General features: G+C 51.0%; 1 protein-coding gene across 3 annotated transcripts in view; it reads right to left on the bottom strand.

Annotated features, from left to right (window-relative positions):
- Window positions 1-26,732, bottom strand: part of LOC149371993 (uncharacterized) — a 238,403-nt gene that overhangs the window by 56,273 nt on the left and 155,398 nt on the right. Inside the window, exon 3 of one of the 3 annotated variants that reach the window (XM_089566333.1) lies at window positions 23,145-23,221. The exons of the other annotated variants lie outside the window; for them this stretch is intronic. The gene's annotated coding sequence lies outside the window, so the exon portion shown is untranslated. The remainder of the gene's footprint in view (window positions 1-23,144; window positions 23,222-26,732) is intronic. 3 annotated transcript variants of the gene reach the window in all.

The following is a 26,732-nucleotide window of genomic DNA, read 5'->3' as shown; positions in this document are numbered from 1 at the left end:
TGTTGGTCGCAACCTGTCCCTCATTTCCCGCAATTTCTCTGCTTTTTAGTCACCTTCTCTGCCGCACCAACAGCGAATTTTCCGGCACCGTAGCTACAACTGCTGTTAGTTTGAATGCCAACCAAGAAAAAATAAGAAACATCGTTAAGTACCAAGGTGTCTATCATCATCGTCATAATCATCATTACCATCAACCTGAATACGCCCACTGCAGGGCAAAGGCCTCTCCCATTTTTCTCCAATTAACCCTGTCCTTCGCCCGCTGCGGCCACCCTATCCCCGCAAACTTCTTAATCTCATCCAAACACCTAACTTTCTGCCGCCCCTGCTACGCTTGCCTTCGTTTGGAATACACTCCGTTACCCTAAAGGGCCGGCGGTTATCTTGCCTTCGCATTACATGGCCTGCCCAAGCCCATTTCTTGCTTTTGATTTCGACTAGGATGTCTTTAACCCGCTCTTGTTCCGTCACACACTTTGCCCGCTTGCGGTCTCTCAACGTTACACTTATCATTTTTCTTTCCATAGCTCGCTGCGTTGCCCTTAACTTAAGGTGAACCCTTTTGGTTAGCCTCCATGTTTCTACCCCGTAGGTGAGCACCCATGCTGTAGTTATTAAAATGATGCGCCAGTGTCCGCAAGGCCTTCACACCGGTAAGCCGCGAACTGCTAATACAAAGTGTATGCGTTAGAAATTATGTCCACTCCGTAGGCCGTAACCTATGCTTATTCTTGAGTCAATAACAAACAGCCAAAAATTATCAAACATCGCTCAGCACTGTCAACTTAAAACGAAAATACAACAGATTTCCACTGTATTTAACTACGATTTCACAGGAACCTTTGATCTTTGCCGCCTATCATTTTCATTTTCGGGGAAGATGGTAAATGAAATGAATGGAAAGATGACAAGATAATAGAAACAAGAACTAGAACTCAATAACAAAAACCATTCGATTTGTGGATGTTATGTAGTGGCATTGCTTATGTTCGCTTACGACGTGCTGTGACTGCTTTTTTAAGTCAGAGCTAAATAGATTATTGTTTTACTTACTTTTACTTGAGTAATATAATTTGCAATGCACAGTTGTCTTATTCGTTCACAAGACACGTATTGAACCCGCTCTCTATATCAGGGCATTCATGGCTGTGTACGAAAAGGCGAAAGCATTAAACTTAGCCTCTAGAGGAAGTAAGCCACATGCTCTGGACAAACGAAATAGGCAGCATCTTTCAAACAGATTAGCAGGAATTCCAGACCAGAGGTAAGCAAGCAACCAACGCTGTCCTGAGCAGAACCAGCGAACCCGTCAAGCGACCTTGCAGCTCACCCGAGCCCCGTCAGCACAACTTATTCGAGTTCATTGCCATATGAACACGTCAAAGGTCGTCGACTCGGCTGTCAGCCCAGAACGTCCTCGCGACGCGGCTACAAGACTTTATTGGGACGAAAGCGTGTCGCCATGAAGAGAGGCAGGGCGAAGTGGGCGCCGAACTGACGCGCTAGCTAAGCGTCCCTGACAGCCACTGTCCCGGAGCAGCCATGCGGGCGGCTCGTCGGAGGAGCCAGATACGTGTTATATGCACTAACCCGGCATAGAACGGGACGCCGACGACGCGACGACGCCACGCTCCTAAACTATGCGTACAGTCGTCACTCGGGCTTTTTGATCGAGTCATAAAAAACCGAGCAAACAGACCAGCTCTCTAACCACGCGATGCAATGTCATCACGATTGTTTGCTTGTTGTGTCGACGGGTGGAGATGCACTGGTAGCAGAAGTCTTGATGCATTACGCCGGCACCCCGCCGGTGGCGCTCGGAAACTACACAGCAAATGGAAGCTATTTCATTGGTAGAGATGGCGAGTTTACAGCGCAGTTCGACGAATTTCCTTCTGAGCTTCGTGCAAGGTAGCATAAGCGAAAATGGAAGGCGCTTATAGCAGCGAGCACGGGGTGCAGATGGCTCGTGGTGTTCAGATGTGGAAGCACTTTTTCTTTGCCTCTGGTTATTTTTATGATATTTCGCTCAATTCGCGTTCAGTGTACGCTCTTGTGATCTGTACAGTTGAACTTTTTCTCTCAATTCGCGTTCAGTGTACGCTCTTGACAGTTGAACTTTGTCTCGAGATTCCTGCGAGGTCGGCGCTTCAAGCCAAGCTGAAATTTCCCTCACTAATGTATTCATACACGAGAAAAGAGAGGGGCTCAATTCGAATCAGCAGCTGCGCTGAGTGAGCAGCTCACCTGACGCTTTAAACAACTGGGCCATCGCCACAAATGTACGTCCAATGCTTAGCTGGTATTTGCAGTGGAGACCGTGCCACTTTCTCAAGACTACCCGTGTGGACGCATTGATAACAGATAGCGCTACTTTTAAGGCGCTTGCAGTGACCGCATGAAAGCCGCGATGGCGACGCCTACCGCTGTGAAAGGACATAAATTAATGTCCCCATCTTTCGTCAGTTTCACGTCTAGTACTCTCATTATTGCGTTAATGCTCTCTGTGGCCACAGCGCTGCAGCATTATATGAAGCTGAAGGATTCGAGGACCGGAAATCCTCTGCGCCATTTCTAATGACACAGGAATTAGACGCCGAAGTATAGGGAGACATTAGAATCCGCAACCGCAGCTTAACGCGAAACCTCAATGGCAATAAAACGGCAACGAAATGGCAGCGTTATGCGGTCGCGCCGGAAGGCGACATAGGCGGCCGAACGCATCGCTAAGGTCGAACAAAATGTGACAGGTGCCTCCAGAAAGACAAACATGACCTGGCCGATAAAGCTTCAGAAAGAGCGACTAGCATCGTCAATGGCCTGTCCTAAAATATACTACACCGATCCGATAAAACATTTAAAGATGACGACCACGGAGACGCAATAGACCGCAGATTATTCGTTTTGCTGGCTCAGCTGGGAATTGCATGTCATCTCCTAGTCGGAAAAGGTATACACAGCGTACCGTGTCACGTCAGTCATTTTTCGGACCGTACTAGCTATGTGATTTTTAGTCCTGTCTATAACAGGGCATTGTGGTGTATCTAAGGCTGTCGTGGAATTCTAGATACTTCGTGGGTAGAATTTCTCGGTGTTTAACTCTTCCCCTACCGCCCCCATTGACCATCGTTAGCCCGCTAACGATTGATGCAAACGTAAGTTTTAAACGCCTCCGCGCTGTTCTCGTACTGTCCGGATCAAAAGCTACTGTCCTCCCTCCACCCTCATCGAAGTGCGCCGGTCTCGACGCCAGGAGTGCATCGTCAGTTGGCGCCTGCCTGCAGCGTGGCGCGGTTCCGAACTTGGAGGTAGACGGAAGGGGGGGAGGGGGGATGAGGGGGGCGGGGGCCAATTTACTTTTGACCCCGATAGTACGTGCTGCGTCATTAGATTTGAAGCCATAAAAATTGCGGTTTATTTCGGCCTTTAGTTTTTCTTTTTTTTTTCCGCGCGGCAGCGATTTTTGAACAGCTTGAGAAAAACAGAAGAGTGCAGACGTTGAAAATGGCCGCCTCCGCCAGCGTGTAACGCGCCCTCAAAGCGCGCCAGATCTCGCGAGTCAGCTGCGTCCGCGGTGAATATTTTTGATGGTCTAGGTAGCTTTGACTTTAGGGATGTTGCCTCATCATGCGACTTTAGATAAGAGGGTGAAGAAGACCCGAGGAACTAACCCACAACATCAGTGACAGCGACTCGGTTTGAGTCTTATTTGGGCCCATTTTGCTCTACTCAGAAGTTTTGAAGAGGGTATGACGTCACCGTCATCGTCTGCGCAGGATTTGTTAGCGCCTGCATTGCGAAGGGTTCACCGGACTGTTTCGTCCAATGGCGTGCCCAACTATAGGGCCTACAGTGAATATTTTCTAGCCACAAACCTGCACGAGCTGTAGCTTTGACTTTTTTACACACGAATTTGGTATTGGGTGAGCAGCCACTTTGTATATTTCAGAGCTCATTTAAATCACTTTCCTTTTCGCATACAAACATATCTATGATTCTTTAAAACAGCGCAAAAAACAGGGACACAGATAGAAAAGACACACACAGCGCTGGGATGAAATGAGGATCAGAGGACACATACTGAAAAGAGCCCGCCAAACGAGAGATGAAGCTTAAAAGGGTAGACGTGCAGGCTAGTTGGTGAACCATGATTCTTTAAAACAGCGCAAAAGACAGGGACACACAGCGCTGTGTGTGTCTTTTCTATCTGTGTCCCTGTATTTTGCGCTGTTTTAAAGAATCATGGTTCACCAACTAGCCTGCACGTGTACCCTTGTAAACGTATCTAGTTTAAATTGCATCTAAAAACATTAATTTCGCAAAAAAATATTTGATAGTCATATATGAACCATTTTAACGAAGCTAATATTGTTAAAAAGTGTGTTTATTTCACCTCATTTTCATGCGTCGTATTAAGTTTTCAACCTCATATTTCTTGTACAGAAAAAAATTTAACAGACACCACAAAATACAGCTATTTTTCTCGTCGAGAATGGCGCAATATGTTTCAATTCGTGAGTTTAAGGCATACGCGCACCTCTTGTATCTGAGTGCATTACGAAAGGCATTTGTCGCAACAACCGGCAGTACGCTTCTCGAACTGCCCACAAGCTCTCTCTGCTTCCGCCAATCTTCACGTGGCGAGGAGGTTAAAAAGACAACAGCTCTCTTTTTTTCCTCTCCGCAGATTTGATGCTGCTGTCAGCGTAAGTGTGTCTTCATAACTATTGCATTTATAGATTTATTTATGTCATACAGGAGACTATGGGAAAGAAGAAAACTGCGTCTCATCCCCTTTTACAGGAGCACCACCGCATATTTTGTACAGAAAGGCAACTAACATGAATGACCTCTTGCACTCCAATTTAATAAAAACAAAAAGTTTATTTGGGTTTATTGGGGTTTAACGTCCTGAAGCAACTCAGGCTATGAGGAACGCCGTAGTGGAGGGCTTCGGAAATTTCTACCACCTGGGGTTCTTTAACGTGCACTGACATCGCACAGCACACGGGCCTCAACCATTTGGATACACATTCAGTTGCACAAACGTGCAATGCATTATCAATTAACAGAACCCGAACAAATGAATTATCGGTACACACACCATTTTCAAGCATATCAATATTGTCACGACCAGAGGGGCCGTGGAGATAGGCGTCGGGAAGAACCCAAGACTGGGAGCCTTCTTTTAATCACAGCAGCAGGTTCCAGGGCACCGAACAGAACAAGCGCGCCTCGAGAGCACACCGCTGCTTCGTCGTCGTCTTCTACTCAGCGCGGAGGCCGCGCGGCGCGTTAGGCGCGTGGCATTATTTCCCCCCGCGAAAGCAAACATCGTCTCGATGTGGAATGGGATATGTACAGGGAGAGGAGGAGGAGCAAAAAAAAGAAGAAAAATAGGGGTGAGGTGAACTATACAATGCACGCTAGATGACATGCGGGGAGAGTCAAGTACACACATGGGGTAAGGGAAGAAAGGTACGAAACGAAGCGTGAATACAGCGCCCAGTCACGCGCAAAGTACGCCTTTAAGCGCACTACATGCACGATTTCCGGCCGGTGACGCTGAGGGCCGGTGATCACAGTTCCATGGGGGACAACTTCATAGTTGACGCTGTTCAGGCGGCGCAGGACTCTGTACGGGCCAAAATACCTATTTAAAAGCTTTTCGCACAATCCCTTGCGGCGCACGGGTGTCCACACCCACACGTGGTCGCCCGGCTCGTAGTGCACGTCCCTGTGCCGAAGGTTATAGTGTCGGGCATCGGCGGATTGCTGGTCCTTGATGTGCAAGCGGGCCAGCTGACGGGCCTGCTCTGCTTGTTCCACGAAGTGGCCTGCTTCAGGGGGGAGCTCTGCGTCGCCGTACGGCAGCATGGCGTCTAGCATCATACGGACCTCTCTGCCATACACGAGACGGAACGGGGTGAACTGGGTGGTTTCCTGCGTCGCAGTATTATATGCGAAGGTGACGTAAGGCAAGACCTCATCCCAGGTTTTGTGTTCAACGTCGACGTACATCGAGATCATGTCCGCCAATGTTTTGTTGAGCCGTTCCGTTAGACCATTGGTTTGGGGATAATACGCTGTTGTTGGTCGATGAGCTGTATGGCTAAGCGCTAAGATGTCACGTAGGAGTCGGGCTGTAACCGCCTTGCCTCGGTCAGTAATGATGGCCGATGGGGCGCCGTGTCTAAGCACGATGTCGTGCATAAAGAAGTGGGCAACTTCGGCAGCAGTACCCCGCGCCAGGGCCTTCGTTTCAGCGTATCGGGTCAAGTAGTCTGTGGCGACTACGATCCACTTGTGGCCGGTCGACGAGAGGGGAAATGGCCCCAGAAGGTCCATGCCGACTTTGTCGAATGGTACTTGGGGCATCTCGATGCATTGGAGCAGTCAGGAGGCTTGAGCGCGGGTTTTTTCCGCCGCTGGCATTGCCGGCATGTCCGGACATAACGCCTCATACTTGAAGTAAGGTTGGGCCAGTAATAGCTCTGCCGGATTCGGGACAAGGTGCGTGTAACTCCAAGGTGGCCGGAAGTTGATTCATCATGGCAGGCAAGGAGGACTTCATCCCGTAGATCAGACGGTATGACGAGCAGGTAAGTTGTCGGACTTGAAGTAGAGTTCTTTTTATAAAGCACTCCTCTCCGCAGGCAGAACGACGAAAGTCCACGAGCGAGGTATCGTGGTATTTCAGGGCAGCCACCTTCGAGATGATCGATGAGCAGACGCAGCTCGGCGTCGGCACGCTGTCTGGAAACGAGCTCAGACGTGCTGACCGCTCCAAGGAAGCTATCATCGTCGGTGGTGTCTTGTGGAGGAGGGTCGACGGGAGCGCGGGACAAGCTGTCAGCGTCGGTGTGTTTCCGGCCTGACTTGTAGGTGACGGTGAAATCGAATTCCTGCAGGCGTAATGCCCAACGTGCTAGGCGGCCGCAAGGGCCCTTTAAATTTTTCAGCCAGCACAGCGAGTGGTGGTCGGTGACGATACAAAACGGTGTGCCATACAGGTATGGGCGGAACTTAGCGGCGGCCCAGACTACCGCTAAACATTCTTTTTCCGTGGTAGAGTAGTTCAACTCAGCGCGTGACAGTGCGCGGCTGGCGTAGGCAATTACTTTGTCGACACCGCTTTGCCGCTGAACTAGAACGGCGCCAAGGCCGACGTTGCTCGCATCCGTGTGCACCTCGGTGTCGGCATCTTCGTCGAAATGTGCCAAGATGGGCGGTGATTGGAGTCGGCGTCGTAACTCGTCGAAGGCAGCCTGCAGTTCGTTGCCCCAGGAAAATGACGTGTCATCACGGGTTAGGAGCGTCAGAGGGCTGGCGAGCTGGGCGAAGTTTCTAATGAAGCGGCGATAATAGGAGCACAGGCCCAGAAAGCGTCGGACTGCTTTTTTGTGGGCGGGGACCGGAAAGGCAGCAACGGCAGCAAGCTTCTCTGGGTCAGCTCGGATTCCGTCAGCACTAATGACGTGCCCGAGGAACTTCAATTCGGTGAAACCAAAGTGGCATTTTTCTGGTTTGAGGGAGAGGTTGGCGGATCGAACGGCTTCGAGGACAGTCCTGAGGCGGTGTAGATGTTCCGTGAACGTTGCGGAAAAAATGATGACATCATCAAGATAAACAAGGCAGGTCTGCCACTTCAAACCTGTTAGAACGGTGTCCATCATTCTTTGGAACGTGGCAGGAGCACAGCAGAGCCCGAATGGGAGGACGAGAAATTCATACAGCCCGTCCGGTGTGATGAAGGCGGTTTTCTCACGGTCCCTCTCATCAACTTCTATCTGCCAATAACCACTTCTGAGGTCGACCGAAGAGAAGTACTTGGCTTCACGAAGTCGGTCGAGGGAGTCGTCGATACGCGGGAGCGGATACACGTCTTTCTTGGTCACACTGTTCAGCTTCCTGTAGTCGACACAGAATCGTAGTGTCCCGTCTTTCTTTTTCACGAGCACGACAGGAGACGACCACTGAATGCTTGACGGTTGGATGACGCCGTCTGTGAGCATCTCTTCGACCTGTGTTTGGATAGCATCTCGCTCACGAGGGGACACACGATAGGGCTGCTGATGGATGGGTCGTGCTCCTTCATGCGTGATAATGCGGTGTTTAACTATCGACGTTTGTCGCACTTAGACGACGACGTGAAACACGCACCAAACTCCCGCAAGAGGTCCTGGAGTTGCCTCTTTTCAGCGGGTGCAAGGCCTGGATTGATGTCTACGTTGGTGACCGCTTCGGTGTCAGCTCCAGGTGTGCCCTCCTCGCAAGCAAAGCATTCGGCCACTTCCTGAACATAGTCGACGTAAGCGATGGCTGTGCCACGAAACAGATGTCGATGCTCATTGCAGAAGTTGGTGACAAGGACCTCTGTACAACCGTCATGAAGGGATCCAAGGCCCCGTGCCACCGCAACTCCCTTAGTGAGTACGAGGGAGACATTAGGCTCGACAACCCGCAGTCCCCTATGTGGCTCGTCACAGGTAACTCTTGCGAGAATGCTGGCACGTGGTGGCACCGTAACGGTATCGTCGGCAACTCGCAGGGCGGACCGAGAACCCTGGTGCGCAGGTTCTTCTGTGGCCATTGCGGTAGAAAATGTCACCAAGCGATTCGGGAGGTCTATGATAGCACCGTGCTCGCGAAGAAAGTCGATGCCAAGGATGACATCGCGAGAACATTCGCGCAGAACGAGAAAAGTGGCAACGAATGTGCAGCCTCGGACCGTAACCCGGGCCGCACACATACCGAGTGGTGCGACAAGATGTCCGCCGGCCGTACGTATGTCGGGGCCGTCCCAGGGTGTCGTCACTTTTTTCAGGGCCGTCGCCAGCCGTCCGCTAAGGATAGAGTAATCTGCGCCCGTATCGACCAACGCGCTGACCTCCTTTGTGTCGACGAGAACAGGGATATCGAAAGAGACCCTTCCTTCAGCGCGGCCCGTCGATGGCTGTTGTGGATGACTCAGTCGGTGCGGCGGCGGGAACTGGTCGGCGACTGGGGTTGCGTCGTCGGGCCGATTCAAGCGGCGGGTTGGGGAAAACTCTTCGGCGATGCGGCGTTCGGCGTCGGGGCGATCGGGTCGGTGCGGCGGCGGAAGCGGGTCGGCGATTGGGGTCACGGCATCGCGGCGAGTCGGAAGGCGCGTCGGGGAAAACTGTGCAGCGTTGCGGCATCCGACGTCGGGGCTATTCGGTTGCTGCGGCGGTGGAAGCTTTGCGGCGGATCGGCGTTCGGCGGCCTCGCCTCCAAAGGCCGCCGGAGCTAGTTTTCCCGACGAGGGCTCGAGGAACCGCGTTGTCCTGAGGCGAAACGGAGCCCAGAGGGGGAAGACCGGCGAGGAGAAGGCGATCGCGACTCGCGGCGCGGAGGAGGCGGTGAACTACGCTGGCGGGTGACGTACTCGGCGATGTCTTGAGGGCGCTCTCCAGGCCGTGGACGGGGGCTGTCGACAGGAAATCCGCGTAGTCCCATTTCGCGATAGGGGCACCGCCGGTAGAGATGGCCGGCCTCACCACAGTGGTAGCAGAGCGGTCGTTGATCTGGGGTGCGCCAGAGGTCAGTCTTCCGCGGTGCCTGGCGCCGATCCGCCCAGAAAGGAGTAGGCTGAGCAGAGTGCACCGCGACCAATGGTGCGGTGTAAGGCAAAGGCCCAGGAGATGGGGCCGCGCGGCGGACGACGTCCGCGTACGTGACTGGCTGGGCCGGAATCGGGTACGGCGCGGGATCGTATGAAGTCGGTTGCGGCGCCGGCACAACTGCAGCGTCTTGTGCTCTGAGGGCCTGCCGGACTTCCTCGCGGATGACGCTGGTGACGGAATCGACGCGAGGGGCAAAGGTTCCTTGAAGGTGCTGCAGCTCCTCGCGGACCACTGAACGGATGAGTTCGCGAAGGGAGTCCGGATTCGGCCTGGGATCATGGTCGAACCGGTCCAACATTGACAGTGTCGACGACGGACGCAGTTGCCGGGCGTACTGTTGGGATCTCTGCTGCAGCAATTTCTCCATGTGCACGGCCTCGGCCAGAAACTCTGCGACGGTGTTGGGCGGGTTCCGCACAAGGCCGGAAAAGAGTTGGTCTTTTACGCCGTGCATGAGGTGCCGCAGCTTTTTTTCTTCAGGCATTGCCGGATCGGCGTGATGACAAAGACGCGTCACATCCTCGACGTACATGGCAACACCCTCATTGGGGAGCTGAATTCTAGATGACAGGGTACGCTCCGCGCTCTCCCGGCGGTCGCTGTTGGCGTACGTACTCAGGAGCTGACGTCGAAAGTCCGGCCACGTCGAGAAAGTAGCCTCATGGTTTTCGAACCACGTGCGTGCAGAGTCCTCAAGGCTAAAATACACGTTACGCAGCTTTGTAGCGTCGTCCCAGCAGTTGAAGGTCGCAACCCGTTCGTAGTGCGCCAACCAATCTTCGGCATCTTCAAACAGGTCACCGTGAAAGGGCTTAGGCGTTCGTGGGGTCTGAAGAGTGAGGTAGGTGGGGTTGGCTGCAGGGACAGTCGGAGGCAGGGCGGGTATTGGCGTCGCCATGAGTGTAGGGGTAGTCGAGGGCTCACCGACAGAAGGGAGGGCCTCGGGGGACAGGCCTCGGATCCTCCGGCTGGCACGATGGACAGGGGTGGTCACAAGAGGCGGGCGCGTCGAGTCGTCCTCAGGAGTAGGGAGCATACCCAGCACCTCCACCAGTGTCACGACCAGAGGGGCCGTGGAGATAGGCGTCGGGAAGAACCCAAGACTGGGAGCCTTCTTTTAATCACAGCAGCAGGTTCCAGGTCACCGAACAGAACAAGCGCGCCTCGAGAGCACACCGCCGCTTCGTCGTCGTCTTCTACTCAGCGCGGAGGCCGCGCGGCGCGTTAGGCGCGTGGCAATATCTTTGCAAATGTGGAGAAAAAGCAAATCATTTCAAAAACAACTGATTCAGTCTGCTTGACGGTAGCTTCTCTATAATAAGTCCAAATTCTCTGAAAAAATTTGAGCTTTAGTAACAGCTGTTCACAATAGTTCTACACCATAACTAGTCTGTAGACCAGGCACAAACCATAATTCCGGATGCCTCTTTTTATAATGACTACTATGTGTCCTTAAACTTGCCAACACTAAGTTTCATGGCTCTGTTTCACACGGAGATCTACCGCTGGTGTCCTTGATGCTTCTACTAATTTATTTATAATTTAGCCTGCAGACAAAGAGAGATAACCCACTGCAGCAGACATGAAGGGTACAATCTTCACATGCTATGCAAAGCTTACGCAACTGAAATTTGTAATAATGCATCCATTTAAAAACGGCGCACAAAAAAAAAACACGCAAAACACAGGGAGAACGGACAGGACAACCGCGCACTAGCAACTGAAGATACCAACTAGCCCAACTTTCTGCTTTACTGAGTAATAATGAATACACGACCATTGAAAGAAATGTGCTGCCGGCTCTGGGTTTATGGAAAAATTTTCTTGCCTGTTAGCACTGCGCATATCTTGATGAGGCCGGATAGTGAAAGAAAGCGCTGTGCTAAATTTCAGGCATACAGGTGACGTAAATGCCATGTGTTCTCGTTGGAACTTTAGTAGCCTTAAGTAAAGGCACGTCCACCCTTGGTGAAAAATACCTAGGCCCCATGATTAATTTTTGAGCCATGTATTGAACTCCCCTAGTTTCCAGGCATGTTTTTTTTTTTTACTTCATTCCAGAGTTAAAATCAGGAGCTTTTTTTTTTTTTTATCTCAGATTCGGGTACAAATCGGGTTATCCACAAAAGACTTCCTAAATTCGTGTTTTTTCGGGGTATTTGCTTTTTTCCACAAATATTAGCGGTTGTTTTTTGCTCCTTAAATGCTCTGCTGCCGAATATTATATTTATGGACACACAAAATTAACAGGATACACCAAAAAACCTCCAACGGGACCAAATATTTTTTTCTCAATGAGCATTCATTACCAATCCCAACAGCAGGTATTTCTCGACGAAATTATATCTGTTGGCCTTTCTTTGTACACTCCAGAAACATACGTATATTTAACATCGTAGCGCAGCGGCCATTTTCAGCGCAGTATGACGTCACTACTGCGGCTAGCCTTTCATATATTACGCGTGCTATATAACGGGTGCTTTACAGGAGCTAGAAGCTCATACTGCATACATGGCTGAAACCAAACGATGAACTCTGAAGGCATTAGGCCAAGTGTGTGCACTATCATGCTAGAAATTCCCTTCCACGTTGAATACATTTCATTTTACTGGCCACTTTAAATTGACATGAAACCACTTAGTTTCTATTAGCTCCGGGATTCAACGTTGTACTCCTGGACTTTACTGCTACTTATTAAGAGCGGCACCATGTTCCGCCATTTTCCGCCATCCATACCTACCAATTCTTCGGTTTTCATCTCGCGACTACCTAACTCAGTGGGTCAGAGGCTACGGAGCTCGGATGGCGAATCAAAGGTCGTGAGATCGAATCCCAGTCATGCCGGCCGCATTTTACGGAGGCGCGATGCAGAGTGCCCGTGTGCTGTGCGATACCATAGCACGTCAAAAAAAAAAAAAATTCAGAGGTCGAAATTAATCCTGAGCTCTCCACTAAGCCTTCTCTACCACAATCATGCTACTTACATCGTTACTAACTCCATGAAATTTCAAACCGCAAAGTTGGGGTAAAGCAAACAGCAATGAGGCAATAAGAGGCCGGAGGCAAAGTTTTGTAACAGCAAGAACAACAAGGCGACAAAAAAAATTTGCTCCAGCAAAAGGCTCACTTCGAGTACTAAGCTGCCTTAGCCAGTGGTCGCGGATTCTTCCAAACGCCGGCGAATTCACGCCGAGCGACAAGCGCACTGAGAGTCTCTGGTGCCGCCGCCACCGCGTGCCTTTGTTCCCCGGCAATGCGTCCGGGGCGTCGGCGGACGAGTCTCGCATTCATCGCGCTGTCGGCCTCGCTCCAGCTGAGAGGCCCTGCGAAATGTCCGCCCTCCCCCTTTCTCCTCTCCCCCATCCTCTGCTGACTGCGCGAGATCTCGTCGGTTTTGCATTCCTGGCCGAGCCTCGCTGGTTCCTCCCTTGCTCCCTTTTGTCTGTCCGAGAGACCTTAAAGCCCCGGCTGTATTAAATTTTCCCGTCAAGCCAGTCATATGCCCAGGCTCGGCCCCATATCTGTCTGCTTGCGAGGCTCTGTTGTCTGCTGCGCGAGCATTCTCCGCGACCGCAGGCGTCAAAGCTGTATACGGCAAGGACGGTATGCTCTATGTGGTCGTGCGCCCGTGGTTCAGTGGTTGTCTTCTCGAGGCACGTATATTTTACGCAAACTGGCTACAACAGGAAACAATACTAACGTCCTTTGTGTTCTGTTATGACGCTGTGTGTAGCTGTGTATTGAAGACATGTAAAGTATTCAAGGGGTTACCTTTACTGGCGCTCGGCTGCTTACTCGAAATACGCAGGTTAGATACTGGCCGCGGCGGTCGAATATCGATGCAGACGAAATGCTACGGGCCCCCGTACTGTGCGATGTCAGTGCACGAGTACCCCAGGTGGTCGAAATTTCTGGGGCCCTTCACTACGGCGCCCCTCATAGCCCGAGTCGATTTGGGACGTTAAACCCACATAAACCATAAACCCTAAACCAGAATCCGAAACTAGAGATGCCGACGGTGACGATGGTGCTAAACCAGTAACCGTCCCGCATATAGCTGACATTAATTTTTCTGAAAACGTGAAAAGTTCGCTATTAAGAAATATCGGGCGCTCAATATAATTTCACTTCTATCGAAAAACGTGGCTTCTATATACCGCATTCGCGTGTCTACTGCTACACTTTCCTTTTTGCTGACACAAAAAACAAGATATGGTTTAATGACTCTTACGTCTGAACAAAAATTGAACAGAAATAGACAGTGTGGAAATGCCCTGTAATGGATCATCAGTTAATTAATTGCACATAGACCCTAATGTTTCGCATAGGACTTTGCGACATTGAAATGATAAAAATTTCTTTGAATTTAGTTCCATTCTTTATCAATCTCTAGGCGTTTGCGCAGATATGGTACAAAAAGCAATCAGCAGATAAAAAAAAAGAACCTGACAACACATCCTGGTAGGAGCACTGAAGAAGCTTTGAGCTAGCACATTCTCTCTTCATATTCTTCCTTTTTATGTGCCAAAACATCGTATTTCAGAATGCCAACGAAAAGTGAGGGACTTCTCAATCAATGCCCGTAGTATCCATACAGGTTAATACTTCGAAATAATATGGCATAAAATCCTCAGGACGTCTTTAATTTTACCGATTTTCAGCCCTGATCATTTGAACCTATTAACTTCCATTACAAATGCAGAGTGTAAAGTAAGGAAGTCAGGATTTTGCTCTCGACAAAGGGATGAGCCCTGCTTACATAAGCCCTTACATAAGCTTATATAAGCTTACATAAACTTACATAAGCCTTGGATAGAGTCAGCGTCGGGTTAGGTGGCTCGCCCCTGAATCGCCCCGCTTGTTGTCTACATGAACTTGGCTCAAGCACGTAATTATCGTAGCGGCGCCTTGCGTCGAGGTTTTTAGAAAGGCGGGCCAAGCGAGTTAACCTGCCCCCTGCAGGTGAGTTAACTCGACTCGCTCTGCCGCTTATTTTACTCGACCCGACAGCGTTTACACGAACCCGACAGCTGGTTTTTTACCCGACAAGCAAATTCGACTCGACTCTATCGAGTTCATGTAAAGAGGCTTACAAACCCGATAGTGTCGTGTCGAGTCAGGGAGTCGGACTGAGCAAGGCAACCCCATCGCAACGACTGCGCGTTTTTTTTTTGTTTGTTTGAAGAAAGGAAGTGTTCACTATCTGTCTCGCATCTCGGTAGCATGAATTAGATTTTAGAGAGATGGAACCGATTCAAATGCAGCGACACCAAGCGCCGAGCAGCGCACTGCGAGCGAACAGTGGCAGCCTCCAAGATCACGCTCCGCCACAACTGTCTCGGAGGTGCGACGGCATGAGCAAAAAACGGGTTCACATTTATCCTGTCCCCTCTCACTAACCCAAATCTTCGACTCTAAAGCGTTTACAAGCACCTCGCCGGCTGGGTCGAAGTGAGTCAACCAACCCCTTGCAGCGGAGTTGACTGTACCCGACCCCTCGACTCCTGACCCGACTCGGAGCGCGTTTACATGATCCCAGCAACTAGTTTTCGATCCGCTAACTCGACTCAACACGGTGCTGTTGGGTTCGTGTAAACGCCGCTATAGTCTACTAGGCCACGCCCTCAAGAAGCGGAGCAGAGCCCTACGAGGACTTCCAGCCGGTGATCGCATCGGCCACCGTCCGAGAATCTTTTTCGCCGTTAGCTCTCTTTTCTCCTTGCCTTTTATATCTCCTTTCCCTTTCTCCCAGTGTAGAGTACCATATCCGTGCCGCTCTCTAATTTCTTTAGTAGTATCACGGTAGCGTCGGCCAGACGTTGTTCAGCAATCCATACAGGACTGTAGTGCAGAAACGGACTAGAGCACGCGCATGCGCACAAGAGCGCTTGCATGTTGCAGCGTCTTCTGCTGGGCTGTTCTGCTGACGTGACAGCCCCCCCCCCCTCCCCACTGCTCGCGACGACGCTGAAACTGGCAAGCGCTCTGAGCGAATGTGTGTACTCATTCATTGCTCCACTGCGCTCTTGCATGGGACTCTGAACGCCGTCTGGCCGACGATGTCGCGATATTACTAAAATATTAGAGATCTCTTACCTAATCCTGGTTTTTCTCACCGTCTCTTTCCTCTAGGTTCCGATAGCCGAGGACAAAAGGAGCAAAAATTTTTTCTTTTAATAAACGGTTCAAGAAAAAACCTATTACCAATGACATCTTGACGATATGTTTCCGTCTGAATACGTGGTAGCAGCCATAAAAGCGCACTTTTTTTCTTCCTCTCCTATCGATCTCTTCCCCTTATACCTATATGAGTTAACGAGTGGAAGCTTTGTTTCCCTATTATTCTGGTTCGTTTTAACGTCAGACGACTGCCCTAGACTGGAGTTATTACTCAGGTATGCTTCAGAATAAAAGCGAGCTACTCGTGGTAATAAAAAAAACGGCAATAAAAAGGGGTCTAATGCATAAATAACACTCAAAATGCAGGCATAGAAACGAGAGCAAGATAAGGACACGCCACATTTTCCGCGTTTGCCCGGCGAACGCATTCCTTGCGCCGGCGGCGCTATTGCCGGAGCCGCATGATTCCCCGCCACCCTCTCCGCTCTCGTTTCACGCTCCGGGCCAAACCGCATCGCGCTCGAGAAGCAGCAATCGCGGCTGCAATTCCTCGCAGCGAGAGACGCTCGGAGCGCCGACACCGGGCCCGGCAGGCGAGCGGTGTACTACGCCGGCTCGATCCTTCACGCGACACCGACGCCCGAAGCCCCCTCCGCTCCCCACTCCCGGCTGTCATCTGCAGGAGGCGCGCCGCTCCCTTCCGCCTTTTTCCTCGCCACTTCTCCCCGGACGGCGGCGTTGCTGTTGTTTTTCTGTGGCCCGATAAGAGGCTCGGTTTCACCTCCTCCTTCGCGCGTCCCTGCTTTCTCTTGGCGCCGCTCTCAAGCAGCGCGGGCTACACCTGCAGGCGGTGTGGCGTTTCGCGGGTAGACTCGACGACATCATAGCTCCATTAGGGACCCCCGAGCAGACCTATAATTAACGTCTCCAGAAGCCATGCATCGAAGTGCGGTGGGGAAAGAGCGTCTGCTCAGCTCGGGGCGCGCCGGCGTGCCGTGAGGCTTCATGGCTGGCGGGCCCAGGTGCGGCGGCGCTGACGCGAAGCGAGCCATCGCTAAACCGGGTATTCCATTCTCGGCCGCGTTAGAGGCTGCTTGAAGCGTTCCGGCACCTTACAGTATACGCACGTCGAGCGCTGCATCTGCTTAGCTTAGCTTTTCTGCCAGGCTTCCTTTTTTAATGTCTCTGCTTCGAGGATAAAAATAACCGGCGGTGGCTTCCTCGAAAGCGTCATGCAGGACTTTTAAGATAGACGCGTCCTTTATCAAAAAGAGAGGGCAGTAATGTTTGACAGCAAATCAGGTCTCCGAAATATGTTTGTAACGCTGAAGTCTCTGCTATCTCCCCTAATTCTGACCAGTAAACTTAGTTGGAAGTGGCACTTGTCATGTTCGGTCTTTGTGTTTTTATGTTGCACGGAGTACAACGCAGTCATTACGCATCAGTTAGCCCAAAAACTTTTTCTTCTGGTTCTTCTCAGCCAAATCTATTCAGAAAAATTAAAGCAGGCAGGTCTGTCGCTGTCACAGCCTGTGGAGGGACTGACAAAGGGCTCAGCAAACACAAAAGGCAACAGAGAATGCGGTAACTACTGAAGCACTAAGAGGCGCTAACTAAAACCATCACTGCAGTAACGCAAAAACAACCAAGAAATTCCAGTCGCGTCGACCGCTACGTGCCCCCCCTCTCGTATACGCCCCGGAAGATCTCTTCCAAAGCGCGAGGAACAATGGTTGCCTTGAGCGCCAAGAAGGAGCTCGTCAGTGTACGTATATGCACGGCTCAGAGAGGAATAATGGATGGCTATAAAAGCAAGACGTCGGATCTTTGTATCGCGCTACACGTCGCCCACTGCACGCCATAAAAGGAGTAGTTAAGGCACTGTTCCAAATAGCTTAGCATTTGTGAGCGAATGCGAGGACTGCTTAACTGATCAGCTCTGAAGCGGAGAGTGAGAGACAAGGACAAACTTACTTTTTTTTTTCTTTAGTAAAGCTAGTTTTGTCTGTGGGATTACGTTCTCCTAATGCCACTCACAAGGTGTAGGTGCCGCACTTCGAATGAGCGTTGGAAGGTTAGTAGGCTCTTTGAAGCGTGCCGGATCGCCGCTGCTTTCGGAAGCTGCTTGTCAGCTGAGTGACCATCGGAAGTAGCATTAGAAGCAGAGTTCGTAGTCTGGATGTGATCGAGAGAGCTAAATCATGATAAGGGCACAAAAAGCCCAAGGTGTAGGGTTATAGTTAACAAAGGCTGAGTGGATGTTCGTTCGCAGCCCTCCCCTTTTCATCTTCTACCACTCATTTTACACACACACACGCACACACGCACACACGCACGCACACACACACACACACGCACGCACACACGCACACGCACACGCACACGCACACACACACGCGCACACACACTCACGCACGCACACACGCACACACACGCACGCACACACACACACACACGCGCGCGCGCGCGCGCGCGCACACACACACACACACATTTATATGTGCCACTTATGCTTTGATGTAAATACCTGTAAACGTAATTTGGCTTTCATATTGCTTTAGGGAACCTCATTACGGCTCGCTAGCTCTAACGCCTGCGAGCAAACCCGTGTGCGGTTCTTGACCCAGAGCATTTCATTCCCTAGTGGTGCAATCCACCAAAACAACGCGAAAATCGTGAACGACATCACATTCCTACTGTCTTTATTATTTTTTATATTTTAATTGACTAATAAACGTCTTTAGTCACGTAGAAAATGTGCGAAATGCGTTCATGCACGCTGCTCTACAGGCGTTAATCAATGTTCGGCTTAGGCAGCACATCAACCTAGACTAATTTTGTGCCTTCACCCTCTCTCGTGACCGTGAAAGGTTAATGAAAATTAACTTTCTAGAACTATAAGTAGGGTATAGGGTTCGGCAGAGTAAAGAGTTTCGAATTTATGTCGGCTATTTCTGTGGTTCTTTAATTAAACAAAAATATCAATACTCAGGCGTTCATACGTTTCAAATCAGGCGGGAGGATCCCACTACTAGATATGTTGTGCTGCACGCCCCTTATGCGGCATATTCGGTACGTCACTCAGGTCACGTGACACCATCTCCCAACCCTTTCTGTTACCAGGCCGCGTAGTACGATCACCACGGCCCTTGATTCACAATCGCGCCTTTCTGCCCGCGCAGCTTAGCCCTGCATCCAGACTTCTCTCACCCTTATGGAATAGGCATCAATTTCCAGTGCTCATTTCTATAGTCGCCATTAGGAAGAAAGCCATGGTATCATCGGCAGCTCTCAAACAAGTCGCTCAAAATTTCTGAATTATATCCAGTCCCGATTATATGTCCACACAGATATATAACTGTAACAGAACTGCACGGTCTGGGGTCATCCCGGCAAGGTGCGTCAAGATCAAGGTAAAAACAACGCACACCAAGCTTCCTCAACGGTAATGGACCTCGCTGCCTATCGGTCTGCCATTGTACCAAGGCCTGTACGCTACACTACACCGCGCATTGCATGAACAGCCGGTCTCAGAAATCCCCGAAGTTTACAACGGCGCAATGACCAGAGGACATGACAAATTTTTTAATGGCTGCTTGGACACTTCGGCATCCCAGGAAACCACCACGTGAACGAAGAAGCGCGGTCTGCCCACAACGACGGCCTTCATGCAAATATCTCCATTTCAAAGGTTGTCACAGCGAGTAGGCTCCGCAGGCTTACGCGGGAGCTCACACTTGCCACACTGAACTAGGGCCAATTTTTTAACGCGGGCCTTATTTCACTGAATCCTAGACTACAAATTTCCCTGCCGCCTTGTCTACCGCGACACCAAGCGACCTTTCTTTATCGTCTACGCCTGGGTGATGTTTTCACAAACCACTGCTCCCGCCGCATTCGCATGGCCGACAGCCCTGCTTGTGACACATGTGATTGTGATGAGACAGTACAGCATCTGCTTTGTGACTGTCCCGTGCTCAGGGCCGAAAGACAAACGCAGCGCTGTGCTCTAGGCCACCTCGATCCCCGCCCTCTGCCGGGCTATGACCACAGCGACCAGCAGCCCTCAGGGTGCACAAAACGGTGTTTTGATCCCTGAGTGCGTCGTGCTTGTGCGACAGAATGTGGCTGTCAAGTACGCGCGTCTTTCTTATGCCTTTGGTCCTTACCCCGTCCCTGTCTTCCCTCTTTCCATTTTGCATCCCTCTCTCTCACTGCAGAGTAGCCAACCGTAACATCCTTCTGGGGCCATATTCTACGAACTGCCTGTTTTTCATTGTCCATTTCGCGTCAATTTGGTCCTCTGTCATTGGTCAATCAGGTATAGCCGTGGCTTTCAAGCGTCTGTGGGAGGTGACCCACGTCGTTGGGCCGTTGGCGACCGGACCTCAGCATCGGCTGCATATCGCAGCCAAAGGTCATGTCCGGTCACCTCCCGTTGACAGAGCCCTCCGATGCACCTGGCTGCATATTGCATCCAATTTCAGCCAATGGTAAGGTGCGGTCACCAACTAGCCAATGGCCGAGCCGCTTGACGCAGGCCGCCGCAGTGGCTCAGTGGTTACGGCGCTCGGCTGTTGACCCGAAGGACGCGGGTTCGATCCCGGCTGCGGCGGCCGAATTTCGATGAAGGCGAAATTCTAGAGGCCCGTGCGCTGTGCGATGTCAGTGCACGTTAAAGAAACCCAGGTGGTCGAAATTTCTGCAGCCCTTCACTACGGCGTCCCTCATAGCCTGAGTTTCTTTGGGACGTTAAACCCCAATAAACCCAATAACCCGGACATCTAAGGACTACTGACAGAGGAGCGAATGGACGCCAAATGGACAATGGAAAATGGATAGCTCATAGAACACGGCCCCTGGTTAACTTTATGCCTTCTTTCTCTTCAGCCCTTCCTCTCTAAATACTACCTACGCGTCTGTGTTTCTAGCAGGTAGCCGCTTGTGGAGAAGCGCCTCGAATAGACACTAAAGCCGCGCTGCAAGCTTCGTACTACACTGTGTTACATTTGTACTTCCCTGCAGCGCATTATAATGGGGGCGTACCCACCGGGCGCCTCCTCGCTGACGCAGTAATCGAGCGGCCGGCTCTATTCATGACTCTGCGGCCATTCACATTTAGCTGACGGCGTGAGCGAGACCGGCCGAGTCTCGCAGATGCCGATCTCGCTCCGCTGCGGGCAGCGCTTCTCGCACCACGCGCGCGGTCATTACAGGCGGCTCCAAGTGATCGGTGGCGGCAGCGGCGGCGACTTGCGCTGCTCGCCTTTTCTGTTTGTGTTTGTTCTCGGCTCGCGGACGTACAGCGCTGAGAAATCGGGGCCTAATTCAATTACTCCCAGCCGACTAAACCTAATTAGCGGCGTCATTAAGTCTCCGCAATGGCTGCTCGTGGCGGACGCCCCCACGAGCCGCTCGGGCCACAAAGTCAATATTTGTGCGACGTGCTCTTAATTGGGGAGGCCCTCCTCTCCAGCTACATAAGCAACACCCAGCTCCGCAGGCTCTGACGCGCGCGCAGGAAAGGCAACGCCCCAGCGACGCACACCCACGCCTGCGATGGTTCCATTCTGATTTCTGGCGACGGCATTGTTTTCCCGTAACAACGCATACATCTGCAGTGTGTGATCCTCTTACCCAAGTCTGTGGGGTGGATTTCTCGCTCTCGCCAAAGCGAATACCTTTCTTTATGCTTTTTCCACCGCAATTGAAACCAAGCTGCAGGCACAACGAATGATGTCGTGGTCGCAAGTTTTAAAAGATCATGTTTTGGAACTGCCTTATGCGGTTTTCCATTGAAATCTTCCTCTTAACTGCATTATTGTAATCCATTTTAGTTTCTAGGGAGTCTTTTAAACCGTAATTATTTTGTCTTTGTTTCAGGTAAGCTTCGCAAGCTGAGGTGGTCTAACACAAGTTTACTTCTTATTGCATCCTGTCGATGGTTACTCGGCTACCCCATGGACGAGGCGGGGCCAGTGATGTCCAGTCACGTGGTACGTCGTCCGCTACCGAAATCAGCGACTTCGCCTGTCGTCCAGATCTTCCTGTATCAAAGCTTGACGTGCCTACCGAGAGTCAGACACTAACTGCGCCTTTCTTTTTCTCACAACGAATTATTTCTGCCCAAAACCCGAGGAACGGGACTAAAAGTATCTCCTTGGCTGAAGCAGCTAACAATCTAAAACAGGGCGTGCACGCTTCGTTGGCGCATTTGTATCGTATTTTCATGCCAATGCTCTCATCAAACACAAGCGTTTGTCAAAAGCGTTTTTCAAAGCTAGACATGCACTTTTGCTTGCGTCCTCAACAGCAAATAAAGTTAGTTTGTAGAAGCGCTTTCCCTGTTCAGGCTTTCTTTAGGTGCGTATCGTTAGGTGCGTTTCAGGTGCGTATCGTTATCTGTTAAAACCATTATGAACCAACTCGGGTAGCCAGTTGTAAGAGAAAATGCGAATGTGCTGGGTTGCCCACACACAGTTCTGTTGAAGTCACTCTATGGATTACACGAAAAATAGACCAGGAGGTCGAAGAGGAAGAGGAAAGGCGGGAAGGTTAACCGGTAGATGAGATCAGTTTGCTACCCTGCACTGGGGGAAAGGGATGCGAAGGTATAAATGGGAGGGAGAAAAGGGAGAAAGAAGAAAAAGCAGAAGGCGAAAAGGCTACGGCAAAGCCACAGCCTATCGTGCAGGCCCGACACTCTCAAGAACCACAGGAGGGCCTGGCAAGACCTCACCGCCGATGACAGCTGTGGCCTTGGGCACGAAAAGGTGATGTTTCAAAATAACCTAGTAAATGAGAGTCAGCTCTTTTTGAGTATAAATAAATTCACGCATACTGCAGTAAACTCGAGTCGGGACGTAGCGACTCACTCGGCATTGGCCGACCAGCAGGGTTCCACTCTACCCCGGGAAGCGGCGTTCCTCCGTGAACCACTTGTGGCATCGCGAAGCCAGCCGCCCGCGAAGATCGAATTCTAAGACGGCGAATATGCGCGCCGCTGTCGACGCGCCTTGATTGCCGCCGGAGAAATCATTGGCGCGCGGTATGGCTCGATAAATATTTAATGGGCGTCTCGCGGGAACGCACGCGCGACCACGGTTCGATCGAGCGGGTCGGAGCCCGCTCGGCGTGCGACGTGTCTGCTCGCCTCTGACGCAAGAGGTCGCGACACTCGCGGCCATCGAGAGAACAAGTGAGGGGGATGTCACGCGCAACTTGCGACAGTTCGCTCTCTCGTGAGATGGCGCGCCAAGACCCGGCCAAGCATGCAACGCTTAGCGGAGAAAAGGGAAAGAGGGGCCGCGGGCTCTTAACCCCTTCTCCGATGCAGAATCAGTGCGTGCAGTATGACTTAGAGGGTGGAACACTTACGAATACTCGCCGTACGATAGGGAGGTATGCAACCCACGGGTCACCGCCTCCGGAGGTTTCGGAGGTATGGACAATTCCTGCGAAGACAGGCAGACAATAATGAAGCCACTGCAGCGAATTTGAGGAGAACGCCGTAAAGGAAGACGTCTCAATGGCTTCTGTACCTCTATCGCTGGAAAAGACGCAAGCAAGTAAGCAGTTCTGTGTGAGTGAGTCGAAGGGTGCCCAACGTGTTCAGGATTTATGACCACAGCTACGGCCGCTATGGAAAACAGCGGTTAAGATAATGTCGAGCTGATGGAACGTTATTAGCATTCTGTGATGACCCTTTTATTTCGCTCAAAATTAGGGGGACACATACGCTCCGCCTTGAGGGTATGACGACGCAACAGCGTTAAAGTCTACTAGCTACTTTCTTTCTTGATTAGTACTTTTTTGTATTCACACAAACTCTCACTCCTACTAGCATGGTCATTAGCAGTAGGCATACTATACCACATGATACACCACAAGACTGTACACAAGGACCCACTTTAATCTAGTCGAACGAGAGTGCCTCAATGGCCTAGGAGTACAGTGTATGACTTGTAACCCAAGGGTCATGGGTTCGACTGCCAACTAATAATTCCAATTTTCTTCTCAGCGTAACTGACATTGTATGCCATAATGACATTCGAGTCATGCTACGACTTCATAATCCCAATGTAACTCAAGATTCAATCATTTGAACTACACAGCTCAACGTGTCACGCCACAACTCTCTCGACCAATGCCGATTTTCTCGACACGCCAGCGCCAAATAACTACGGCGGTTTCTGCGCTGAACCGGAGCTTAACGCTGTAGCGTAATAAGTACAGACGCTTCGTTGCTCACATAATACGAACACCCAACGCTATCAGAGAAACAGAAGCACAGAGGAACACTCCGACGGCAGTCTTCTTAAAGAAGCTCAATGACGCAATCTATCAGCGATATCAAGAACACACCACTCCTGTTCCCCTAGGTAACACACTAATGCGTCGTGGCTGGCACACTTTTATAAAGAAAAACCCACATCGCAGAGCTGTTTTCTGATACGTTGTTTCGGGCGCTACCTAGACCGCCAAAGAGGTGCTCAAAAGAAGAGCAGGCGCATCAACGTGACGCGAGGCACTCCAGATAAGGTAGCTGGAAGAGCGAAGTTTATGGCACCACTTTAAAACCGTGCAGTGAGACGGGAGCCGGAGCTGCTGTCAGCCAATCGGCGATAGCATTAGTAAACCTCCGCGCCGTAAAAACGAGTCGTCACTGGCCGACGAAGATGAGAGCGAAGACAGCGACCAATCGCGAATCGTTTCCTCGTGAGAACAGCGGTGCTAAATTGGACAGCGTATTAGCTGACGCCGTATGTGGTTACCAGCCACCGTACTGCTCAGATTTGTGGGAACACAACACAGTACGGAAAGATTGGGGCCCCCTCTTTAAATAAAGCCCCGCTCGCATTAAGCCACAAAAAGCGAAGGAAACCGCCAGCTCCTATGCCAAGCACTTGTCGTAACCGCCACATCCGCAGCTTGCGCAAATCTCTTTATAACGGCGTGAAACACCGCGAGCTCCGTTCAACAGCCGGTGGCGCTGCAGGCGCTCCGTAGCAGCGTGGAAACCGCCGAACGTCATCGCGCTTGAATGCGATCACCGCCTCTCGAGCAGCGCTTTCGCGACAAGCAAAACCTGGCCGCTCGGTCGAGCACGTTCGCTGATCAACGCCGCTGAGGGCTGGCGCACACAACCTTCCTCCTCCTCCTTCTCCGGGTCCACTGCTCCTGCTGGGCCTCTTCCCTCCCCGTTCTCCTGCCCCGGCGTCCTTGTCGGCGCATCCTTCGTCATTGATTCGTTTAATGGAATTTCGCGCCCGCAAATTGCGCTAGCTAGGACTTCTAGCACCCCCAGCTACTACCGCAAAAACACGGCCAAGTCTGAAACTGAAAGCAAGCACGCGTCGATACGCATAAGCGTACAAAATAAACACGAGAGCAAGCAACAAAACTCGTAATCAGAAACGATGGGCAAAGTTGGATGTGAGCGGCAGGAAAGAGCAAAGGCAAAGCTCGCGGATCAGCCATCGGTGAACGAGTGCGTCAGGCCCCACTGAGCGAAAACCGAAGCGTGATGGGAAGGGAGAGGGGCAAGGCTGTGCACGCTGCCGTGTGTTATGACGATGGCCCCGGGGCCGCCGCTGCAGCCACCGAAACTCTGCTTCAGCGTTTAAAACTAAGCGGCTCGGCGAAATATCCGCAATCCACTCGGCGGAACGGGGCGGAGGGCAGCCAGCGTGGTTGCGCTCTTTTTATGTTTCGTATAACGAGCGGATTGTTGTGCGCCGCAACACGAACCAAAACATTCTTCGCATATTTGCTTCGTTATAATTCGCTTAATTGTGATTTTTACCTTTAAAGTGTCTTGAACATGACCGAGGAATATAAGCGGTACACACATGCCGGGCTATACTCACGGCGTTTATGCGCCGCTACCTCCTTCTGCGCCACTTTGATGTCCCATTCTGCACTCGCCATCTAAACTGAGTGACCTAATAAAATGAATTTTATTGATTGCGCTATTTATGCGGAATACCGAGAGAAAAGCACTGCGTATATGTTTCAGCGATAGGAGTTGCGTCAAGGAGAGGCACATACGTGCACCAATTTTACGTCGATCGTTTCAGGCCGGACTCCTCTAATAATGGGGAGTGTTAAAATACGACTATTAAGGCACGCTGCTTTGTTTTACAAGCCCATAAAGACTGGATATATGCCCAATTCTCTAAGTCACTGATCTAAACGCCGACTTCAGCACACATATATACTCTTTTCGGTGTCTTTCCTTTTTCTTTAGTTACACGGCCACAGTATAATTTCCATGCAGTATGTGGCGGGGAACGCTGGCAGAGAAACTAACCATGCCTGACAAAGATTTTTCCCGTTCCTTCCTCAAAGGTGGTCGATACCTTTATGCACCAAGTTTCCTATCGCCCTGTCAGTTTCCCTGAGTGAGACACAAAAACTGCAGCAGGCAAACAGAAAAACAAAACATACACGAGAACGTCTGAGCATGGAAGCGGCAGAAACTAGTCAAATGAGCAGAACCAAGCAGAAAAAAGCGGCTTCTCTACAGGCACACTTGAGGATAAGTGCAGAGTCAGACGTCCAAGGCATAAAAAATGAAAAACTCGTTCTGATGGAAGAAGAGACGTGAGAATTAGACGCGCTTAGCTTCGTTGGTTTGGTTGGTTCATGGAGTTGAACGCCCAAATCGGCTCACGCTATGAGGGGCGTCGTTGTGGAAGGCGCCGGATAAATTTCGACCACCTGGGGTTCTTAAACGTGCACTGACATCGCACAGCACATGGACCTCTAGAATTTCACCTCCATCGAAATGCGAGCGCCGCGGCCGCGGTCGAACCCATGTCTTTCCGGTCAGCAGCCGAGCGCCGTAACCACTGACCCACTGCGGCGGCTAAGAATTTGATGCAATGGCATTAGTTCAGTCATACTAGTTATAATAAGAGAGCAATTGGGCTTAACAAATTTCTTAGAAATAGGCGCTGGGAG

Source organism: Amblyomma mixtum, chromosome 1, assembly GCF_055824585.1.
Source record: "Amblyomma mixtum isolate Tamu chromosome 1, ASM5582458v1, whole genome shotgun sequence".
In the NCBI taxonomy this organism is placed as follows: Eukaryota; Metazoa; Arthropoda; class Arachnida; order Ixodida; family Ixodidae; genus Amblyomma; species Amblyomma mixtum.
Note: the sequence above shows the minus strand (reverse complement) of the source record. Positions and strands in the feature narration are given on the sequence as shown.